Below are 22257 nucleotides of genomic sequence, written 5' to 3'. Positions count from 1 at the left end.
ATTTGATCGATTTTTTTTTTCCGGACATTTTTGGCCCCAAAACAGAAACATTTCTTGGGACTGAAATGCTGATTTTATGTTATAAATTGACCCCCAAAACGTATATCAGTACAGAGTGTGTGCGTGTGAGGTGGGCCGACTGAGCCGGGGCCCGGAGGGGGCGAGGAGGCGCGCGCTACAAGTGGAGGACCGACCGGGGGCCCCGGAGCGGAGCCAGGTGAGATGTGAATAGATGGAGTGCAGAGCTCTGTATTCATAGTGGCGGCTCACATACCTGAGACAGGAATCCCCCTGACAGGCAGATGGAGTGCAGAGCTCTGTATTCATACTGGCTACTCACATACCTGTGTGTACATAGTAGGCATACCCCCTGACAGATGGCGTGCAGAGCTCAGTATTCATACTAGCTTCTCTCATACCTGGGTGTACAAGGAGAGATGGGACCTGTGTCTTATGATGGCTTCCTCCTGACGCATAGCTCGAGTACAGAATTCTGTATTCGTACTGGCAGCTGGCACACATGTGTACAGGGAGGGATGGTACTCGTCTGATGATGGCTTCCTTCTGTCAGATAGTTGGAGTACACATCTCCTGTATTCATACTGGCTGCTCACATACCTGAGACAGGAATCCCCTGACAGACAGATGGAGTGCAGAACTCTGTATTCATACTGGCTGCTCACATACCTGTGTAGAGAGATGGCTATCCCACTGGGAGTACATGTGCCCAGTGTATGTAGCGTGTCAGGTGATGACGCTCCTGGACCTTCGTTGTGATAATAGCGGAATGGTTGTGATTGCGTCATATCCAGGACCGTGTCATGTGACCTCTGCCTGGAGAAATCCGCCGCCATTGGTGACCTTAAAGCTGAACTCCGCCCAGAGCCATGCAAATGGCGTCCTGCGTGCGGCGTCCATGAACTACACTGAGCCCCCAGCGTCATGGCGGGTCACTCGCTCTCGTCCATTCAGAACTCGTCCTTATGCACTGCTCAGCGGGTAGAAGGTGCTCTGTGATTGGACGAGGGCTCAGCGGGTACAAGGTGCTCTGTGATTGGACATGGGCTCAGCGGGTACAAGGTGCTCTGTGATTGGACGAGGGCTCAGCGGGTACAAGGTACTCTGTGATTGGATGAGGGCTCAGCGGGTACAAGGTGCTCTGTGATTGGACGAGGGCTCAGTGGGTACAAGGTGCTCTGTGATTGGATGAGGGCTCAGTGGGTACAAGGTGCTCTGTGATTGGACGAGGGGAGAGGTGATGCTCACGAATCCTGCGTTTTCTCCCATATACTTCCTTCTAGATCGTTCTGTCAGAGTGTCCGTTGTATTAAAGTGGAGCTCCGGCCACAGACAGTTACCCCTTGTGATGGGGATACATCGATCACATGATCTTTGTTTGTATGATTCTCTCATTAGCGGATCTGATAATATGTCCGGTGCTGCGGCTCTCGTACACTTCCTCCCCCCTCACTATGAGTGGACGATGGGACAGTAAAGGGGGAGGGGTAAATTATATGATCACCTAAGGAAAGACGCTCAGGGATAGGTCAGTGTGGGGAGCTCAGGGGTAGGTCAGTGTGGGGGCTGGTACGGGATGCTCAGGGGTAGGTCAGTGTGGGGGCTGGTACGGGATGCTCAGGGGTAGGTCAGTGTGGGGGCTGGTACGGGATGCTCAGGGGTAGGTCAGTGTGGGGGTGGTTGTGGTGAGGTGACGGGACGCTCAGGGATAGGTCAGTTTGGGGGCTGGTACGGGATGCTCAGGGATAGGTCGGTGGGGGGGCTGGTACGGGATGCTCAGGGATAGGTCGGTGTGGGGGCTTGTAGGGGACGCTCATGGGTAGGTCAGTGTGGGGGGATGGTAGTATATTGGTCGGCATGTTCCATGATTGGATACAGGGACATGTGACAGGAAGTCCTGCACTTTGTATTGTGAGCTCCTCGGTTTGAAGGATTTGTATTCAATCCAAAACTTGACATGTATATAAACAAATCCACAATGGCGGCCCCCGTATCTCTGCTCTGATTTCGGAGGTATCAAACACTATGTGGTAATGAGCTGTGTAGGGATCACTCCGGATGGATTTTTTATTTCTTGCTCCTAGCCCTAAAATCATTGATGGTTTGGCACAGGGATTCGCCCGGCAGCACTTCTGGCTCCGTCTCATGATTTGTATCCCTTTGTAGATATGTTCGTAGATGAAAACTAATTAAGTTCTTCATTTTCATCACCTCGTGGCTGCGAGCTTCACCTCGTGCTTCATGTTCTGATCTGAACGTTTCCTTTCTGTGTTTCTGTGTTCACATTGTATCTTCAGTCATCGGAGGTGAAGGGATGATCCCGATGTGACGATGATCTTTTAGAAGGATCTATCCTCACACATTGTATCTTCAGTCATCGGAGGTGAAGGGATGATCCCGATTTTTTTTCTACTTTGTTGCTTTTCTGCATCAGCAGTAGAATGTTTTCTGCATATTTTGTTTCCACAAATTGTTTGAATTTCTTGCTCTGTGGCAGCGGAGATGTTTGCATAGCTGAACGTTGATTGTTTTCTAATGTTGCTCTTGGAAGAAAGTGGCGGCAGAAGTCAAACGTTCACTAAACTTAAAGCTGAACTCCGGGATCAGCAGACACTGTCCTCATACAAGACTCATGTATGGTGAGCTTTGTGTATTCCAGATCTGTGCAGAACTTGGAGCTTCCTGTCATAAAGACTGTTCACTGCTGCTCTCCCTCCTTGTGTAGGGTGACTGGTCTTGTCTCTGCCCCTCCTGTAATATAGAGCAGTCACTGCTGCTCTCCCTCCTTGTGTAGGGTGACTGGTCTTGTCTCTGCCCCTCCTGTAATATAGAGCAGTCACTGCTGCTCTCCCTCCTTGTGTAGGGTGACTGGTCTTGTCTCCGCCCCCTCCTGTAATAAAGAGCAGTCACTGCTCTCTCTCTCCTTGTGCAGGGTGACTGGTCTTGTCTCCACCCCCTCCTGTAATAAAGAGCAGTCACTGCTCTCTCTCTCCTTGTGCAGGGTGACTGGTCTTGTCTCCCCCCCCTCCTGTAATAAAGAGCAGTCACTGCTCTCTCTCTCCTTGTGCAGGGTGACTGGTCTTGTCTCCGCCCCCTCCTGTAGTGGGTGGTTCCTGCTGGGCTCCTCCCACAGCGATTATGTCACTGCTAGCTTTACAGGCTAGTATCTGGTTTTACTTAGTTTTTGACTATTTTGGAAGAACTTTTAAATTATAGTAAATGCAATTTTTATAATATTGGGATGGAGTGGTGAGTGGGATAGATCCTCTGTCGGATTTTTATTGCAGTTTGTCTCCTGGAGATTCTCCCTCTTTAGTTGTCCTGATCATCGATGTCACCGGGAAGGAAAGTGATGTGCAAAGCAAAATTGTGAGTTGCCACCAGATCTGAGTGCTGGTCCTGCATTGTACCTCATGACGTCAGAGTGGGACCGCCATGTGGGGCGCCATAGAGAAGCGGCTTTGGGGCACCAGCTACATTTAGGGGGAAATCCTGCGGCTGAGAGGGAGAAAATAAGCAAAACTGCTTTTTAATGGCGCCCTAGACAAGGATTGAGCACTTGACCCTCACAGTTCCGAGGAGCTCCACTTCTTTGGGGTTTTTTTCCGTTTGACTTTTTTTTTGGCACGTCATTGTGTAAACCCTGAATAGGATTTAAAAGTAATTCTTTGTCCCGGATTCTCTCATTTACATTACAGGGGGGAGCGAGAAACACTCTTTAGCGTGGAACAATGGAGTATGTGTGTGGGGGTTGGGATGGGGTTGAATGTGCCCATGTGTATTTCAGTATTCAGCGGAGTCTGTAGCTGGGTGATGCTGATATTTATTGCATCTTGCTGAGCACATACAGGGGATACGTGTCTTATATGTGACCTCCGTCCATCCCTTCAGTCTCCAGAGCCCTCAGTCCGGATGCAAACAGAACGCCAGCAGTCCTAGCAACCAATGACTGTGAAGGAGGGAACATCTGATGTCACTCATTGGTGCTCCCAGCAATCAATGACTGAAGGAGGGGACATCTGATGTCACTTATTGGTAAGAGCTCCGGTGGTCCCAGCAACCAATGACTGTGAAGTAGGGAACATCTGATGTCACTCATTGGTAAGAGCTCCGGTGATCCCAGCAACCAATGACTGTGAAGTAGGGGACATCTGATGTCCCTGGTTGGTAGGAATGCCTGTGGTCCTAGCAACCAATGACTGTGAAGAAGGGGACATCTGATGTCACTGGTTGCTAAGAATGCCGATGGTCTTGGCAACCTATGACTGTGAAGGAGGGGACATGTGATGTCACTGGTTGGTAGGAACTCCCGTCGTCCTAGCAACCAATGACTGTGAAGAAGGGGACATCTGATGTCACTGGTTGGTAGGAACTCCTGTGGTCCTAACAATCAAGGACTGTGAAGGAGGGGACATCTGATGTCACTGTGAAGGGGGGGATCTAATGTCACAGCGGTACTAGCAGCCAATGACTGAAGAGCAGGGGGGACCTTGCAGTCTGCAGCCCCTGATGAAATCTCCCCATGAGATGAGTCCTAGAAGAGAGGACTGCGCGCCAGAAAATTTACATAATGTTTTTATTTTTAGAGGAATCCTACAGAAGGCCACATCTGGCGACTGTGTTTCCAGGAACTGCTCTTGCGCTCTCTGGTACATTTTTTAGTATTGAACATTTAAACAGAATAATTGCTGAATACCGCAGTCAAGTTACAAGAGTTAGAAACAAATAATTTTTGAACAGGAAATTGATTGATTCCTTCTGTATAATTATTCATCCTTTTGAAGAGCGAAACACTTCAAGAATATGAATTTGAACGCCTGCTACGGTGTGTGATGGAAATATTGAAGAGTGATGGCAGAAAAAGACCAAACGGACCATCAAGTCTGCCCCCCTTCTTTTATTTTTAAACTTTTTATAGATCTCTGTTCCAAGCGTGTTACATTAATTTACTGTTGACTAACGCCCAACATCTGCTGGAAGTCTGTCCCAACCAACAACTACTCTTTCTGTAACATAATGCTTTCTAAGGTTAGTTATGAACTTTCCTCCTGCTAGATTGAGGTCATGTCCTCATACTCCATGTTCTAAATCGTGGAATCAGGACCTCCTTCCTCCTGCTGGGGATCCCTCTAGTGATAATAAAGATCTATATAGAGGAATAAGGACCTCCTTCCTCCTGCTGGGGATCCCTCTAGTGATAATTAAGATCTATATAGAGGAATTATGACCTCCTTCCACCTGCTGGGGATCCCTCTAGTGATAATTAAGATCTATATAGAGGAATCAGGACCTCCTTCATCCTCCTCTGTTGCAGATTTACAACCACACACTCTATCTGTCCTTCTAGCCAGCTTTGTATCCAGTGAACCATCTATGGGTTATGTCTTGGCTTGCCCAACTTTTTTTATGAGATTATTATGTGGAATCGTATCAAATCCTTTTGTTGAAATCACAATGTCCACGTCCACAGCACCACCCTGGTCATTTGTAACGTAGTTAAACAACTCTATCAGTTGAGTCTGACATGACCGGCTCTTGGTAACGTACTGATTTGGGTTCGGCAAGTTGTGTTTTCCAATGGTCATAGGTCCTTCTTTTTAGGAGAATTTACAATAATTTTATTACTACAGATATTAAACTCTCAGGCCTGTGGTTAGCAGCTTCTTTCTTACGGCTCTTCTTAGGATAGGTACGATATTATCCGACATCCCGTCATGGGGAACTTCTCCTGTTGCAAGAGATTTGTTAATGGTCCAACGACTACACCAAAAGGATCTCTGAGAACTCTGGGGTAGTCGGTGTGCTTTAACCCTTTATAGAGCGCCCTCAGTATAAAACCTACCCCGAAAATAAGACTTAGTACTATTTTTGGGAATTGCTAAAATATAAGACCTACCCCGAAAATAAGACCTAGGTGTGACCATACCCAGGGCCAGTGGTGGCATAAGGGGGAACTTGAAGAGCCGTGGGAGAGAATCAGCGGTGCCAATGAAGCCAGCGCTAGAGGAAGCAAGGTGGCAGCCTGAGGGAGCAGAGCCGCATAAGGCGATGCTTCTTCTATAGCGCCGCCTCCTGTCACAGGCGGAGTGAGACCAAATGCACTCCGCCTGTGAGGAATCGATAGTGAAAGTGCGTTTTGCTCATTCTGGCCAGCGATTGGAAAGGTACGGCTCCCATGATTGCCCTGATCACCATATTCTTAACTTTGCCATTTTGGATTATTTAATTTGGATTGTTGTACATTTAAAAAAAAAATAAGACCTACCCCGAAAATAAGACCTAGTGTGTTTTTTGGAGCCAAAAAAAATATAAGACAGTGTCTTATTTTCGGGGAAACACGGTATATATATATATATCAGCAGAGAACTAGGAATGTGCACCTCTGCCCGTTTTCTAGTTATTTCACCCTGCTCTCAAAATAACAAACTAGTCATCAAATTATCCCCAAGATGACTGACACATGCGAACGCTGCCGCATTTCCTCAGGGCCTTGAATGGACACAGAAGTGTTAAAGCAATTTTTATATTGTATAAAGGCTAACATTGCGTATCCCTTATGCACCACATTTTATTCATATTTTGGGACATGATTGTACCAGTATCCAGTGTCCCTGAAACCACTTTATTTGATGTTCTCGGTAGTAACCATCTGTACGTCATATGTAGCTAGTCAAGAGCGGCCTTGTCAGCGTTGGTTATATTTAGACACTTGTGTTCTCTACTGTACAGAGAGCGTTCCTGAGCTAGGGGGCTGGGTTGGGGGTAATTCTGTAATCAACAAAAGAGAGGTCTGTCTGAGGTTATCCATATGTCTGTCTGTAACGTGGTATTGTATTGGAGTTACGTCTTTGAAGCTCCTCCAGAAAATCCCAATGTGTACCCACATGTAAACCTGAGACTCCATGATTGAAGGAGCTGAAATCTAATGAATGTAAGGGGTGGGGGCAGGCTGGGAAGGAAAGAGCTCTGTTATGCTGGATGTCCTCTAGCCAGGAAGTGAGGTGGGCTCTATCTGAGGTCAGGTCAGATGGAAGACTGAAGGGAAGGACGGAGGTCAGATGGAAGGGAAGGACTGAGGTTCAGATGGAAGGGAAGGACGGGGGTTCAGATGGAAGACGGAAGGGCAGGGCTCAGAAGACGGAAGGGAAGGGCGGGGGTCAGGTAGAAGACGGAAGGGGAAGGCGGGGCTCAGATAGAAGACGGAAGGGCGGGGCTCAGATAGAAGACGGAAGGGCGGGGCTCAGATAGAAGACGGAAGGGGAGGGCGGGGGTCAGATAAAAGACGGAAGGGGAGGGCAGGGGTCAGTTTGCAGCGTTTCCCATCACATTGTTGGACGCTCGGGCCTCTGTACATTGGTTGATATAGATTACCACAGTAGGTAGGATTGATTATTTATTACAAAGTTGCTGCCTAATTGCTTAGTAATTCCCGGGATAAGATACCAGCCACACGGGGGAGTGCATTGTTTTTAATTAGCTGACTCATAGACTTGCATTGTGAGAATGTATCAGGGAGGAATATGGACATTTTGTTAGCGGTCAGCTCAGGTAGATGAAGAAGAGGTCTTCATCGAATTACTGTACATTATTTTAGTCATGTGTATGGGAGTTTTGCTTTGTATTAATGTGGAAAGTTGGAGCACTTCAGGTCATATACACGAGCAGTCTGCTAGGTTACATCGTATAGGTTTGGCGCTCTGACTGATTGGCGTCACTTTCCTCTACAACGTGCTCGTATGTTGTATAACAAGCATGAAATGTGCTCGGTGCAGAGGCTCCGGATGGTGTGCCGTCATTGGGGAATTCAGTCTGGTTTGTTGGCTTTCGGGATAACGATCGCTGCAATGAGCTCTTCTGGGCACGAAGGCCGGAGGATTTATCCTGTTTTGCTGGATTTCATATGAATGATAATTTCTATCTCTGACTTTAACCTTTTCCAAATCCATCTTCCTCTTTGATTCTCGAATGCTATCGGCGAACATTTTTTGTGCTCTTAGATATTAAAGAGTTATCTGCACTCGCCATAAAGAGTTTTGGGCTCCTAACTATAAACAATTAGTCAGAGCTTCTGCTTTCCGGGGTACAGATCAACAAACTATCCACACTGTTCCCTCCAGTTATTTGTAATCCGCTCTGCCTTTGCTTTATTGCTGCTCCCCTGGAACAAGTCCTCCACTGGATCATCCTGTCATTGGTTCCCCAGATGAAGCTGCAGTGCCAGGTAAGGAGGATATACTGGGTCCAGTGGAAGGATGCCGCATGCTCGTGGCCACCGAGCAGGAGGTCAGAATGAACAACCATTGGTGACAACGTAGAGAAATTGCCGGCTACAGCCTAGTCCTGAGGAAGGAGAATATGACCAGAGAGAGGGTGAAACGCGTCGATTGACAGGCAGGAATCTCTCGTGTGGATTCTCATCCTGAGCTGCTACATCGCAGGCTAAAAGTGTGCGGCATCCTTCCCTAAGACCCAGTTTGTCCTCCTTATCACCATCTGAGCTAATACATTTAGTAAACTGAACACTCTTCCTCTTTCTTTTTCTCCTCTCCTTCTCCTCTTTGTCTCCCCTATCCCCTTGTGTCTAAAAACGGTATCGGTGCATCCCTAATTGTGACTAAATTCCCTGTAGCTCACACACAGCCAAGACAGCAGAGATCCACCAAGGAGAACACCATAAAAGAAGCCCCCTGCTCCTCCATGGCTCAGGGAAGGAATGAGCCGGTGGGAGCACGTCCATGTTCCATTATGAGCCCATACAAACAGAAGAAGAGCTGGTGGCACACTGGAATAGTTTAATGAAGCGAGTGTCCCGCCCGGTGATGTGGTAGAAGCTTCAGTAGTGATGTTGAGCTTCTCCTCATAGGCCTTGTTGACTCCTCTCCAGACATAGTGTTTATGGTTGTGACCACGGTGCTCAGTTTTTGTCTCGTCACTCCAAAAGATTTTGTTCCATAAGCTTTGAGGTTCTGTTTGGCTTGTTGAACATGCCAAGCTGAATTGCTCGTAAACTGTTCGCAGCAAACTGGGCCAACGTTTTACAGATCCTGCCAGAAGCATGTAAACGTTGGAGCACAACTGTATGAGAAGTTTACCAACTGGCATTGATTGTTTTAATCTATAATAAGCAAAGTTCCCCGAAAATACGGAATCCCAAAATAGGAGCTGTCTATAATAATCAAACAGGTAATGATAATGTAACAGATTTGATTGTTTTACTCGGTGCATGAAGTCACTCTTCAGGTTCCGGAGATGTCTAATTGTTTAGGTATGGCATGATACAACATTATCCTTGACCTTACTGCCCACCTCAGACAGGACTAATCCTGAAGTTTGGGAACGCCCTTCACGTTCTGCTGAGGATTGCGACACATGCGGCGGCGGAGATTGTTGTATTACCGAGTCTTAGGAACGTTTAGCTGACTTTGATGGCCTGAGGATATTATTATACTTGTAGAACACCATCCAGGAGCGCTCTCGTTTTATTTCATGTGGTGGATTCCAGGAGCTGTGATGACACCGAACATCTGTCAGTTACAGCAAATGTAACAGGCTGGTTTGGGAAGCTAAACGCGGGTGATCAATCATTTCCTGTAGTCAATTTTGTGCACAGATTATTATATGTGTATCGGGACCCACGTTCCCTGCGCAGAAAATGTTATTAAACAGGAACCTCACCCTTATCCTAAACATGACGACAACAACACACCTATAGGAAGATCTCATGTGATTCTGACGTTTGCAGATGAGATTACCGACCAAGCTGCTGGTGAAGTAGGCTTCTCAGGATGTATCTTTGAGGCCAGGGATACATCACCAGTGCTTCAGGTAACCAGACCAGGGCTACATCACCAGGGCCTCATTCAACCAGGCTGGGACTACATCACCAGGGCCTTATTCAACCAGGCTGGGGCTATACCACCAGTGCCTCACTCAACCAGGCCAGGGCTACATCACAAGGGCCTTACTCAACCAGGCCGGGGTACATCACTGGAGCCTCCCTCAGCCAGGCCAGGGATACATAACCAGTGCTTCACTCAACAAGGCCAGGGCTACATCACCGGGGCCTCACGGAACCAGACCAGGGCTACATCACCGGGGCCTCACGGAACCAGACCAGGGCTTCACTCAACCAGGCCAGGACTACATAACCTGTGCTTCACTCAACCAGGCCAGGGCCTTACTCAACCAGACCAGGGCTACATCACCAGGGCCTTACTCAACCAGGAAGTAGAAAAACAGTCATTGTAAGTGAAAGCAAATAAAGTCACAGCATCCTGCCGTGGAACTTCTTTTGAGCGTGTTATATGACAACAGATATCCAGGATCTTTTTAAACGCACATCCCGCTGGCCAGTGGGTACTACAGACTGTAACTGTGCAATCTGATGATCAGTTTCTTGTTCATGCACATCTGAAGTGATGCCAGTATACATTATTTGGTACAATGCTCTGGAAAACTTATTATCCTTGACCTTACTGCCCACCTCAGACAGGACTAATCCTGAAGTTTGGGAACGCCCTTCACGTTCTGCTGAGGATTGCGACACATGCGGCGGCGGAGATTGTTGTATTACCGAGTCTTAGGAACGTTTAGCTGACTTTGATGGCCTGAGGATATTATTATACTTGTAGAACACCATCCAGGAGCGCTCTCGTTTTATTTCATGTGGTGGATTCCAGGAGCTGTGATGACACCGAACATCTGTCAGTTACAGCAAATGTAACAGGCTGGTTTGGGAAGCTAAACGCGGGTGATCAATCATTTCCTGTAGTCAATTTTGTGCACAGATTATTATATGTGTATCGGGACCCACGTTCCCTGCGCAGAAAATGTTATTAAACAGGAACCTCACCCTTATCCTAAACATGACGACAACAACACACCTATAGGAAGATCTCATGTGATTCTGACGTTTGCAGATGAGATTACCGACCAAGCTGCTGGTGAAGTAGGCTTCTCAGGATGTATCTTTGAGGCCAGGGATACATCACCAGTGCTTCAGGTAACCAGACCAGGGCTACATCACCAGGGCCTCATTCAACCAGGCTGGGACTACATCACCAGGGCCTTATTCAACCAGGCTGGGGCTATACCACCAGTGCCTCACTCAACCAGGCCAGGGCTACATCACAAGGGCCTTACTCAACCAGGCCGGGGTACATCACTGGAGCCTCCCTCAGCCAGGCCAGGGATACATAACCAGTGCTTCACTCAACAAGGCCAGGGCTACATCACCGGGGCCTCACGGAACCAGACCAGGGCTACATCACCGGGGCCTCACGGAACCAGACCAGGGCTTCACTCAACCAGGCCAGGACTACATAACCTGTGCTTCACTCAACCAGGCCAGGGCCTTACTCAACCAGACCAGGGCTACATCACCAGGGCCTTACTCAACCAGGAAGTAGAAAAACAGTCATTGTAAGTGAAAGCAAATAAAGTCACAGCATCCTGCCGTGGAACTTCTTTTGAGCGTGTTATATGACAACAGATATCCAGGATCTTTTTAAACGCACATCCCGCTGGCCAGTGGGTACTACAGACTGTAACTGTGCAATCTGATGATCAGTTTCTTGTTCATGCACATCTGAAGTGATGCCAGTATACATTATTTGGTACAATGCTCTGGAAAAATAGTGGGGCAATTACTGATCAGATCGGGGGGGGGGGGAGATGATATCGAAAATAATTAGTTTAGAATAACCTACTTAGAATGAGAGCAAATTAAATTATAATTGTGTGATTACCTAAATACATGGAACATGCATACAACCAAATTGTATGCATGTGAAGGAAACACAATGTTTGAGTGGAGAGCCACTCCAGAGGTATCAGTAAAGTCGTATTTGAAAGGACAAAGATAAGAGGGGATGGGGAGAGTGGATGTTTCACAGATAGCAGCTGAAATTAACCATATCGTTCAGACCTGGTGCCTCATAGGACCCAGTTTGGTGGATCCATCTGCACTCTCTCTGTAGAAGGAACTTGTCCCATTGATTGTTTTACTCGGTGCATGAAGTCACTCTTCAGGTTCCGGAGATGTCTAATTGTTTAGGTATGGCATGATACAACATTATCCTTGACCTTACTGCCCACCTCAGACAGGACTAATCCTGAAGTTTGGGAACGCCCTTCACGTTCTGCTGAGGATTGCGACACATGCGGCGGCGGAGATTGTTGTATTACCGAGTCTTAGGAACGTTTAGCTGACTTTGATGGCCTGAGGATATTATTATACTTGTAGAACACCATCCAGGAGCGCTCTCGTTTTATTTCATGTGGTGGATTCCAGGAGCTGTGATGACACCGAACATCTGTCAGTTACAGCAAATGTAACAGGCTGGTTTGGGAAGCTAAACGCGGGTGATCAATCATTTCCTGTAGTCAATTTTGTGCACAGATTATTATATGTGTATCGGGACCCACGTTCCCTGCGCAGAAAATGTTATTAAACAGGAACCTCACCCTTATCCTAAACATGACGACAACAACACACCTATAGGAAGATCTCATGTGATTCTGACGTTTGCAGATGAGATTACCGACCAAGCTGCTGGTGAAGTAGGCTTCTCAGGATGTATCTTTGAGGCCAGGGATACATCACCAGTGCTTCAGGTAACCAGACCAGGGCTACATCACCAGGGCCTCATTCAACCAGGCTGGGACTACATCACCAGGGCCTTATTCAACCAGGCTGGGGCTATACCACCAGTGCGTCACTCAACCAGGCCAGGGCTACATCACAAGAGCCTTACTCAACCAGGCCGGGGTACATCACTGGAGCCTCCCTCAGCCAGGCCAGGGATACATAACCAGTGCTTCACTCAACAAGGCCAGGGCTACATCACCGGGGCCTCACGGAACCAGACCAGGGCTACATCACCGGGGCCTCACGGAACCAGACCAGGGCTTCACTCAACCAGGCCAGGACTACATAACCTGTGCTTCACTCAACCAGGCCAGGGCCTTACTCAACCAGACCAGGGCTACATCACCAGGGCCTTACTCAACCAGGAAGTAGAAAAACAGTCATTGTAAGTGAAAGCAAATAAAGTCACAGCATCCTGCCGTGGAACTTCTTTTGAGCGTGTTATATGACAACAGATATCCAGGATCTTTTTAAACGCACATCCCGCTGGCCAGTGGGTACTACAGACTGTAACTGTGCAATCTGATGATCAGTTTCTTGTTCATGCACATCTGAAGTGATGCCAGTATACATTATTTGGTACAATGCTCTGGAAAACTTTTTTTGGGGGGGGGGGAATTGATGATGATTTGAAGTCGTTCAGCCAGGAAATGAAGGCCGGCTCGTAGTAGCTTCTGCAGCTTTAAAGGATTATATTGCGGAGATGCAAGTTTACAGGGAATCAAGAGTAACAAGTTTCAACAAGGGAGAGGACTTGCTACACGTGCGGGGAGAAAGGGAAGTCTGGAGTTGGGCCAGATCTGTCTCCGTATTCCTGTACAACAGCAGAGGAAGGAATTTATGAATCAAGCTGTAATGATCCATCGGTCCCGTAATCTGCCTGTGTCACAAACCTGAAACTTGTCCCCCTACTGTCACTTTAAATGGGTTTTTGTAGTCCGTTATTTTATTGATCTTTGGTTGGCCTACCTTCAGATATAAAGCCTTGTTCATGGTCCTCCTGGGAGCGATAAATACAAAGTGACAGAGAAGCTGAAATGCCTTTCCTGGAGGAAATTATGTTCCAGATTAGGAAAGTATTCCGGCCCTTCTGTTCCTATTTATTTATCTTTCCCAGCAAGACTTAACATGACTTTATGTCAATATTTGAGTATAGGTGCACTTGGATCCAACGCTGAAGTCTGTGCATGGAAGTATTTCTCTTTATGACTAGGTCTAGATGATGAGGATGTGATCGTCACCTGAGCCGTCTATTGGATTATCTTCTTCTTTCTGTGGACACATTGTGACCGCTGTGGCCAAGTTCCTGAGCAGTCAGTATTTTGGCACATACCTGGGCAGGAACCAAAGGGGCAGTTTCCTTTGCCTGTACAGTGCAGGTGTTCCTGGTAGTGGCAGCAGGTAATGCAAGGGCACCGGGGTGCTATGGGTTTCGGTGTCAGTAATGGAACAGTCTTCCACAGATGAGCGGTTCTAGAAAGGAGGCCGGTGCACAGATACAGAAGAATAACCTGTGCCGAATATTCGGAAGTGGAAAGAGAGCGCCGGACCCATGTTATTTTATTCTGTTGGTGTTGGTGCAATATAAATGTGTGAGCTGGCTAATGGGTAGGCAGCCATCTCTGGCCTAATTATTATTATACAGGATTTATGCGCCGTTTGCACAGCGCTTTACAATATAAGGAAGACATTACAATCACAATACAATTCAAGACAAGATGGTAAGGAGGTGAGGGAGCGGTAAGGCAGAAGGTCTACACCGCACGACACTCGGGACGCGCGATCGTATGCTAGTGCACGCAGCACCATTGATTTCAATGAGGTGACAGTCTACGTGGCAGTCGCTAAAAAAAAAGGTACATGTACCTTTTTTGCGACACATGGCGCGCAGCTTTTTTAGTGTTCATTTGCACGGGCGGAATCAGGGCGGGAAACCGCACGATCTGCCCGGCACGACTGGGGTGCCATTAGAAAATAATGGAACCCACAGAGCGATCACCTGCGGTGGGGACTCTGTGACTGCGTGGCAAACCGCGCATTTTGTGCAGGATTTCCGCGCAGTCAGGAGTCGCCCAGATGTGAACCTAGCCTCAGGAGTCCAAAAATACCCCCTTCATCACTATGGCCATATTGGATTGTGAGATCTCCCTGGCAATTGGCATGTTGGGATCCTGACATTTCTATGGCAATGACCATGTTGGATCCTGGTAATTGCCATGTTGGATCCTGGTAATTGCCATGTTGGATCCTGGCATTTCTCTGGCAGTGGTCCTATTGGATCCTGGTAATTGCCATGTTGGATCCTGGCATTTCTCTGGCAGTGGTCCTATTGGATCCTGGCAGTGGCCCCGTTGGATCCTGGTAATTGCCATGTTGGATCCTGGCTTTTCACTGACAGTGGCCATGTTGGATCCTGGCTTTTCCCTGGCAGTGGCCATGTAGGAGCCTCACATTTCCCTGGCAATAGCCCCGTTGCATCCTGGTAGAGCTGCAACAACTTTTCGATTTTAGTCGATTAAAATCGACGATGGAAAACGTCAACATTTTCCCTCGTCGATTAGTCGGCTATCAATTACATTGACATTGCCTCCGCGCACGCCACGCCCACCACACACGCCGGTTAAGCTGCGCACGCTGAGGACATGCCTGTGCTCCTCTCCTCCCTGTGAGCTTCCTGACTCGCTCTGCCCGCCGGCAATCAAGGGCCCACGATTCAAAGTAAGTCACTCAGCAACGAGATTCTAAACCTTTTTAATGTTTGCTGTTAAAAAAAAAAAGCGGCACACTGCAGAATACCACCAGCTATAGAGGACTACCGATCCCAGCAATAATACATTAAACAGCCTGTATAATGTATTATTGCTGGGATTGGTTGTTCCTCTATAGCTGGTGGTATTTTGCAGTGTGCCGGTGTATAATGGATTTGTTGTTCCTCTATAACTGGTCAGTGGTATTCTGCATTGCGCAGTATAATCATTATACAGCAATGAATGCAGAATACCACCAGCTATAGAGGACTACAAATCCCAGCAATAATAAATTATACAGCGCAATGGAGAATAACACCAGCTATAGAGGAACAACAAATCCCAGCAATAATACATTATATACAGCGCAATGCAGAATACCAGCAGCTACAGAGGACTACAAATCCCAGCAATAGTACATTATAGTATAATGTACTGGCACGACTGGGGTGCCATTAGAAAATAATGGAACCCACAGAGCGATCACCTGCGGTGGGGACTCTGTGACTGCGTGGCAAACCGCGCATTTTGTGCAGGATTTCCGCGCAGTCAGGAGTCGCCCAGATGTGAACCTAGCCTCAGGAGTCCAAAAATACCCCCTTCATCACTATGGCCATATTGGATTGTGAGATCTCCCTGGCAATTGGCATGTTGGGATCCTGACATTTCTATGGCAATGACCATGTTGGATCCTGGTAATTGCCATGTTGGATCCTGGTAATTGCCATGTTGGATCCTGGCATTTCTCTGGCAGTGGTCCTATTGGATCCTGGTAATTGCCATGTTGGATCCTGGCATTTCTCTGGCAGTGGTCCTATTGGATCCTGGCAGTGGCCCCGTTGGATCCTGGTAATTGCCATGTTGGATCCTGGCTTTTCACTGACAGTGGCCATGTTGGATCCTGGCTTTTCCCTGGCAGTGGCCATGTAGGAGCCTCACATTTCCCTGGCAATAGCCCCGTTGCATCCTGGTAGAGCTGCAACAACTTTTCGATTTTAGTCGATTAAAATCGACGATGGAAAACGTCAACATTTTCCCTCGTCGATTAGTCGGCTATCAATTACATTGACATTGCCTCCGCGCACGCCACGCCCACCACACACGCCGGTTAAGCTGCGCACGCTGAGGACATGCCTGTGCTCCTCTCCTCCCTGTGAGCTTCCTGACTCGCTCTGCCCGCCGGCAATCAAGGGCCCACGATTCAAAGTAAGTCACTCAGCAACGAGATTCTAAACCTTTTTAATGTTTGCTGTTAAAAAAAAAAAGCGGCACACTGCAGAATACCACCAGCTATAGAGGACTACCGATCCCAGCAATAATACATTAAACAGCCTGTATAATGTATTATTGCTGGGATTGGTTGTTCCTCTATAGCTGGTGGTATTTTGCAGTGTGCCGGTGTATAATGGATTTGTTGTTCCTCTATAACTGGTCAGTGGTATTCTGCATTGCGCAGTATAATCATTATACAGCAATGAATGCAGAATACCACCAGCTATAGAGGACTACAAATCCCAGCAATAATAAATTATACAGCGCAATGGAGAATAACACCAGCTATAGAGGAACAACAAATCCCAGCAATAATACATTATATACAGCGCAATGCAGAATACCAGCAGCTACAGAGGACTACAAATCCCAGCAATAGTACATTATAGTATAATGTACTATTGCTGCGATTTGTTGTATTCCTCTAAAGCTGCTGGTATTCTGCATTGCGCCGCTGTATAATGTACTATATTGCACACCACACTTTTTTTTTTACTTCCACTGCGCTAAGCTTGCTCCCAGGAGGACTACAATCTCAATACAAACTAGTAGTCCATCACTGGAGCCTTTTTTTTTTTTATCCGAATAACCGATTTAATCGAACTTAATAATCGGCCAACTAATCAATTTTGAAAATAATCATTAGCTGCAGCCCTAGATCCTGGCAATGGCCATGTTGGATCCTGGCATCTCCCTGGCAGTAGCCATGTTGGATCCTGGCAATGGCCATGTTGGACCCTGGCATTTCCATGGCAGTGGTCCCGTTAGATCCTAGCATTTCCCTGGCAATGACCATGTTGGACCCTGGCATATCCTTGGCAGTGGCCCTGTTGGGATCTTGGCATTTCCCTGGCAATGTTGTTGTTCTTAGACTATGCTGTTGCCAGGTATTACTGCTTTGTGCATAAACGTGTCTTGCTGAAATAATCAGGGATGTTTATGAGACATAAACATACTATATTGAATGATATGGGGGGAATAGGTAAGTCCATGGACATTATCAGGGGTAAGGGATAATATGAAGGGGGATTGGGGTGAGTCCATGTTGGGGATTTATAAGTCCAGGATCTCTCATGTTCACGCCTGTAGAGACGCCCGATCGCTTGCAAATATGCGGTCAGGTGTGTGCCTCCGTCGCCGCCGCTGCTGGCGATCCCGGGCTCCGCTGTGCCCGGTGTGAGCCCAGGACCAGCACAGCGGCCGAAGATACAACGGAGCTCAGTACACAATCTCCATTTGATCTCCTCTTCTGAATGCAGGCAGTGATGTGTATTACATAGCTTCCTGCATTCAGTGTCACTCTCCGGTACAGAAACCAGAGAGAAGCAGGTCTCCGCTTCATCAGCTTCTCTGGGGGTCCCAAGGTGACATTAGGGGTCTTAAAGACCCCTGATGTCTCCATAAAGAGGACCTGTCACTGCAAATTGGCTATCACATAGGGAGCTTGTTTGCTCCCTATGTGATAGCAATAAAGTTCAGTGGGGAAAAAAAGGTTTAAAAAAAAAAAATGTAAGCTACAAAAAAAATTAAAATCACATATCAAAGCAATAATAAAAAAATTAAAGTCCCCCGCCCCCTCATGCAAACATGCGTCAAGCCCGCCTACGTGCGAAAACGCTGATTACATCCATTGCGCCGCACATGTTACATATCGCCGCGAACGTCGGAGTGAGAGCAATAGTTCTAGGGCAATTAATCACGGATAACACTAAACTGATGAGCGGTAAAAGCTTTTAAAGCGTCGGCTATGGTCAATTTTGAGTATGGTAGTTTTAAAGCTTGACATGTTTGGTGTCTATTTACCCGACCTGACCCCGTCTTTTATATTTGACCAAAAAATTGGGTAATAAATGTTTTATAACATAACGTAGGGAGAACAGGTTTTTTTTTCCAAAATTTTCTATACTTTTTTCATTATATAGTAAAAAAAAAAAACAACCCTATTGGTGATTAAATACCACCACTGAATACTGAAAAATGGCCTGGACAGGAAGGGGGTGTTAACACCGCGGTCAGCAAGTGGTTAAAATTCTGGGAATCTGGTTGCTTTGGGGGACTTCGCTTTTTCTCTGTATTGCTTTTAATTCCGTTTTTGCTCCGCGCAGTCCTCCATATAACACTCTACAATCCGAGTGAATGCAGAAACAGCATTCCTCCATCTTGACGGTCATCATGGGAATACCGATGGCATCTTTTTCATCGTTTCCTCTTGTGCTCCGAGCGGGATAGTTGCCGGCAGTACTGGTCTATGTCTTTCTGCATATTTTTAACAATAGGTCACTCCGAATAGTAAGCGGATGATGGATGTGTGAGTGGAGCGTACGTGGTAATGTGTGGAGGTCACCACGAGTCTACTTTTCTGGCTCAAACCTGCAGCTTTTCCAGGTTCATCAGTTCACAGATGACTTGCACTTAGAAGGGTGATTGTTGGTTTAAAGGAACAATCTGTAACTTTTGTTTACTTCCGGGGTGCAGTCTTGCCCTCGGCATTTTCATTATCTGTTCGCTGCATAAGTCACTAAAACAACAAGCTGCTCCCAGTCTTTGGAGGATTCAAGTTTGGACAGAAATGAAGCTCAAACGCTGACTTTACAAAGAAAAATCATCCTTCTTTTTATTTCTTGGCACCGTTTAAAATTGAGTTGTGGTTTTTTTTTTTTTAAATCCTCTTTAATAATTTAGAAATTGCCTCCTTTTTTTGGGTAATTATGGACCATCATTGAATGAAACGTGCGAGTATATGCAGCAGCATGCATGATCTCATTTTCTCGGCAGTGATACCTCCCGGCCTTTTACTGGATATTCTTCAAGTTTTCCTTTTGAGTTCAAGCCGAGTTCATCCATAACTGATATACTGGACCAAGGTCACATTAAAGCAGAACTCTGGCTTCAAACGACCCAACCCCCCACCCCAAACAAGCACATGCAACCACCTTTTGTTATACATGCGTTTTTACCAGGGCTCTGGTGTCATCACGGGTCGTTCCTGTTCTCCTTCTCCAACTTACTCTTGCAGTGGGGCTACCCCCCCCCATACTTTAAGTGCTCATTGTGTCTAGGGGACCCCAATAAAGCAGACCTACTCACCTGATCCTCAGTCCTGTGGTGCTCGGCACTTGCCTCCTCTCCCCCTCAGCTCCGGCTGTGTTCCTCGAAATCCTCACATCTAAGCCAATGGACCTGCATAAGTCATGATGAAGTCAGCAGTCCTTAGGCACCGGAGCCCAGGGGGAGAAGAGGCTGCGGGGATCGGTTCACTTGTACATTCATTTTATTTACCACTTGCCATATTTCGGTTGGGTCAGATGGTACCTGCGTGCATTACAACTCCGATCTGTTGTTGGGTTTAGACTGAGAAGATTCTCTGCAGTTCATAACCAGGATGCGCTCTTGAAACCAATTTTCTCCCTTTGCCCTAACCCACCCTCCGCTCCACAGATGCCTACTTGCCTCAATCTGGCAGCTGCTGCCTCCGGAGAAGAACTACACATAGAAGTCTGTGGGCTCTTCTCCCTTCACCTTGGCTCTAAGAAGGTAGCCATATAGAAGTCTATGGGCTCTTCTCCCTTCGCCTTGGCTCTAAGAAGTCCATGGGGCTGTAATGCAAAGGTGGGACCAAGACAGTGATGGCTTGTAAGTAAACATCGAAGGCCGCAGCCACCAGGCTGTGGTAAATCTATAGCTGGGGGGGGTGTTATTGAGGGACACAGGCATCCAACACTACTGTGTCAGATACGGAATAGTCCAGGGGGAGGCTGGCAACGTTGGAATGGAGCAAAGGTAGTCCTCTTGTCTCAAGGGTTGTCCTATTGGTATTTCCAGCCAATAGTATTGCTATAATGTTTGTATAGGTTGTGTGGTGACCAGGTTGGCAACTTCTACACATCGGAGGGTTCCCACAATTCCTTTGGTTAATAAAGATAAAAGCACCATGCCACACATTGATGGTCAATATACAATTGATACCCTGATGAAGGGGGGGGGGGGTCAGCTTTTCCAGGTTCATCAGTTCACAGATGACTTGCACTTAGAAGGGTGATTGTTGGTTTAAAGGAACAATCTGTAACTTTTGTTTACTTCCGGGGTGCAGTCTTGCCCTCGGCATTTTCATTATCTGTTCGCTGCATAAGTCACTAAAACAACAAGCTGCTCCCAGTCTTTGGAGGATTCAAGTTTGGACAGAAATGAAGCTCAAACGCTGACTTTACAAAGAAAAATCATCCTTCTTTTTATTTCTTGGCACCGTTTAAAATTGAGTTGTGGTTTTTTTTTTTTTAAATCCTCTTTAATAATTTAGAAATTGCCTCCTTTTTTTGGGTAATTATGGACCATCATTGAATGAAACGTGCGAGTATATGCAGCAGCATGCATGATCTCATTTTCTCGGCAGTGATACCTCCCGGCCTTTTACTGGATATTCTTCAAGTTTTCCTTTTGAGTTCAAGCCGAGTTCATCCATAACTGATATACTGGACCAAGGTCACATTAAAGCAGAACTCTGGCTTCAAACGACCCAACCCCCCACCCCAAACAAGCACATGCAACCACCTTTTGTTATACATGCGTTTTTACCAGGGCTCTGGTGTCATCACGGGTCGTTCCTGTTCTCCTTCTCCAACTTACTCTTGCAGTGGGGCTACCCCCCCCCATACTTTAAGTGCTCATTGTGTCTAGGGGACCCCAATAAAGCAGACCTACTCACCTGATCCTCAGTCCTGTGGTGCTCGGCACTTGCCTCCTCTCCCCCTCAGCTCCGGCTGTGTTCCTCGAAATCCTCACATCTAAGCCAATGGACCTGCATAAGTCATGATGAAGTCAGCAGTCCTTAGGCACCGGAGCCCAGGGGGAGAAGAGGCTGCGGGGATCGGTTCACTTGTACATTCATTTTATTTACCACTTGCCATATTTCGGTTGGGTCAGATGGTACCTGCGTGCATTACAACTCCGATCTGTTGTTGGGTTTAGACTGAGAAGATTCTCTGCAGTTCATAACCAGGATGCGCTCTTGAAACCAATTTTCTCCCTTTGCCCTAACCCACCCTCCGCTCCACAGATGCCTACTTGCCTCAATCTGGCAGCTGCTGCCTCCGGAGAAGAACTACACATAGAAGTCTGTGGGCTCTTCTCCCTTCACCTTGGCTCTAAGAAGGTAGCCATATAGAAGTCTATGGGCTCTTCTCCCTTCGCCTTGGCTCTAAGAAGTCCATGGGGCTGTAATGCAAAGGTGGGACCAAGACAGTGATGGCTTGTAAGTAAACATCGAAGGCCGCAGCCACCAGGCTGTGGTAAATCTATAGCTGGGGGGGGTGTTATTGAGGGACACAGGCATCCAACACTACTGTGTCAGATACGGAATAGTCCAGGGGGAGGCTGGCAACGTTGGAATGGAGCAAAGGTAGTCCTCTTGTCTCAAGGGTTGTCCTATTGGTATTTCCAGCCAATAGTATTGCTATAATGTTTGTATAGGTTGTGTGGTGACCAGGTTGGCAACTTCTACACATCGGAGGGTTCCCACAATTCCTTTGGTTAATAAAGATAAAAGCACCATGCCACACATTGATGGTCAATATA

At 47.1% G+C, this 22257-nt stretch overlaps 1 protein-coding gene across 1 annotated transcript in view; it reads left to right on the top strand.

Moving 5' to 3' along the window:
* Positions 1–131: 131 nt before the first annotated feature.
* The window catches only part of EDA (ectodysplasin A), a 48469-nt gene continuing 26343 nt past the window's right edge, over positions 132–22257 (top strand). Inside the window, exon 1 of the mRNA XM_018554746.1 lies at positions 132–217. The gene's annotated coding sequence lies outside the window, so the exon portion shown is untranslated. The remainder of the gene's footprint in view (positions 218–22257) is intronic.

The sequence above is a fragment of the Nanorana parkeri genome, unplaced genomic scaffold (genome assembly GCF_000935625.1).
Source record: "Nanorana parkeri isolate BGI_ZX_2015 unplaced genomic scaffold, ASM93562v1 scaffold171, whole genome shotgun sequence".
Classification (NCBI taxonomy): Eukaryota; Metazoa; Chordata; class Amphibia; order Anura; family Dicroglossidae; genus Nanorana; species Nanorana parkeri.
This window is presented reverse-complemented; position numbering and strand designations above follow the sequence as displayed.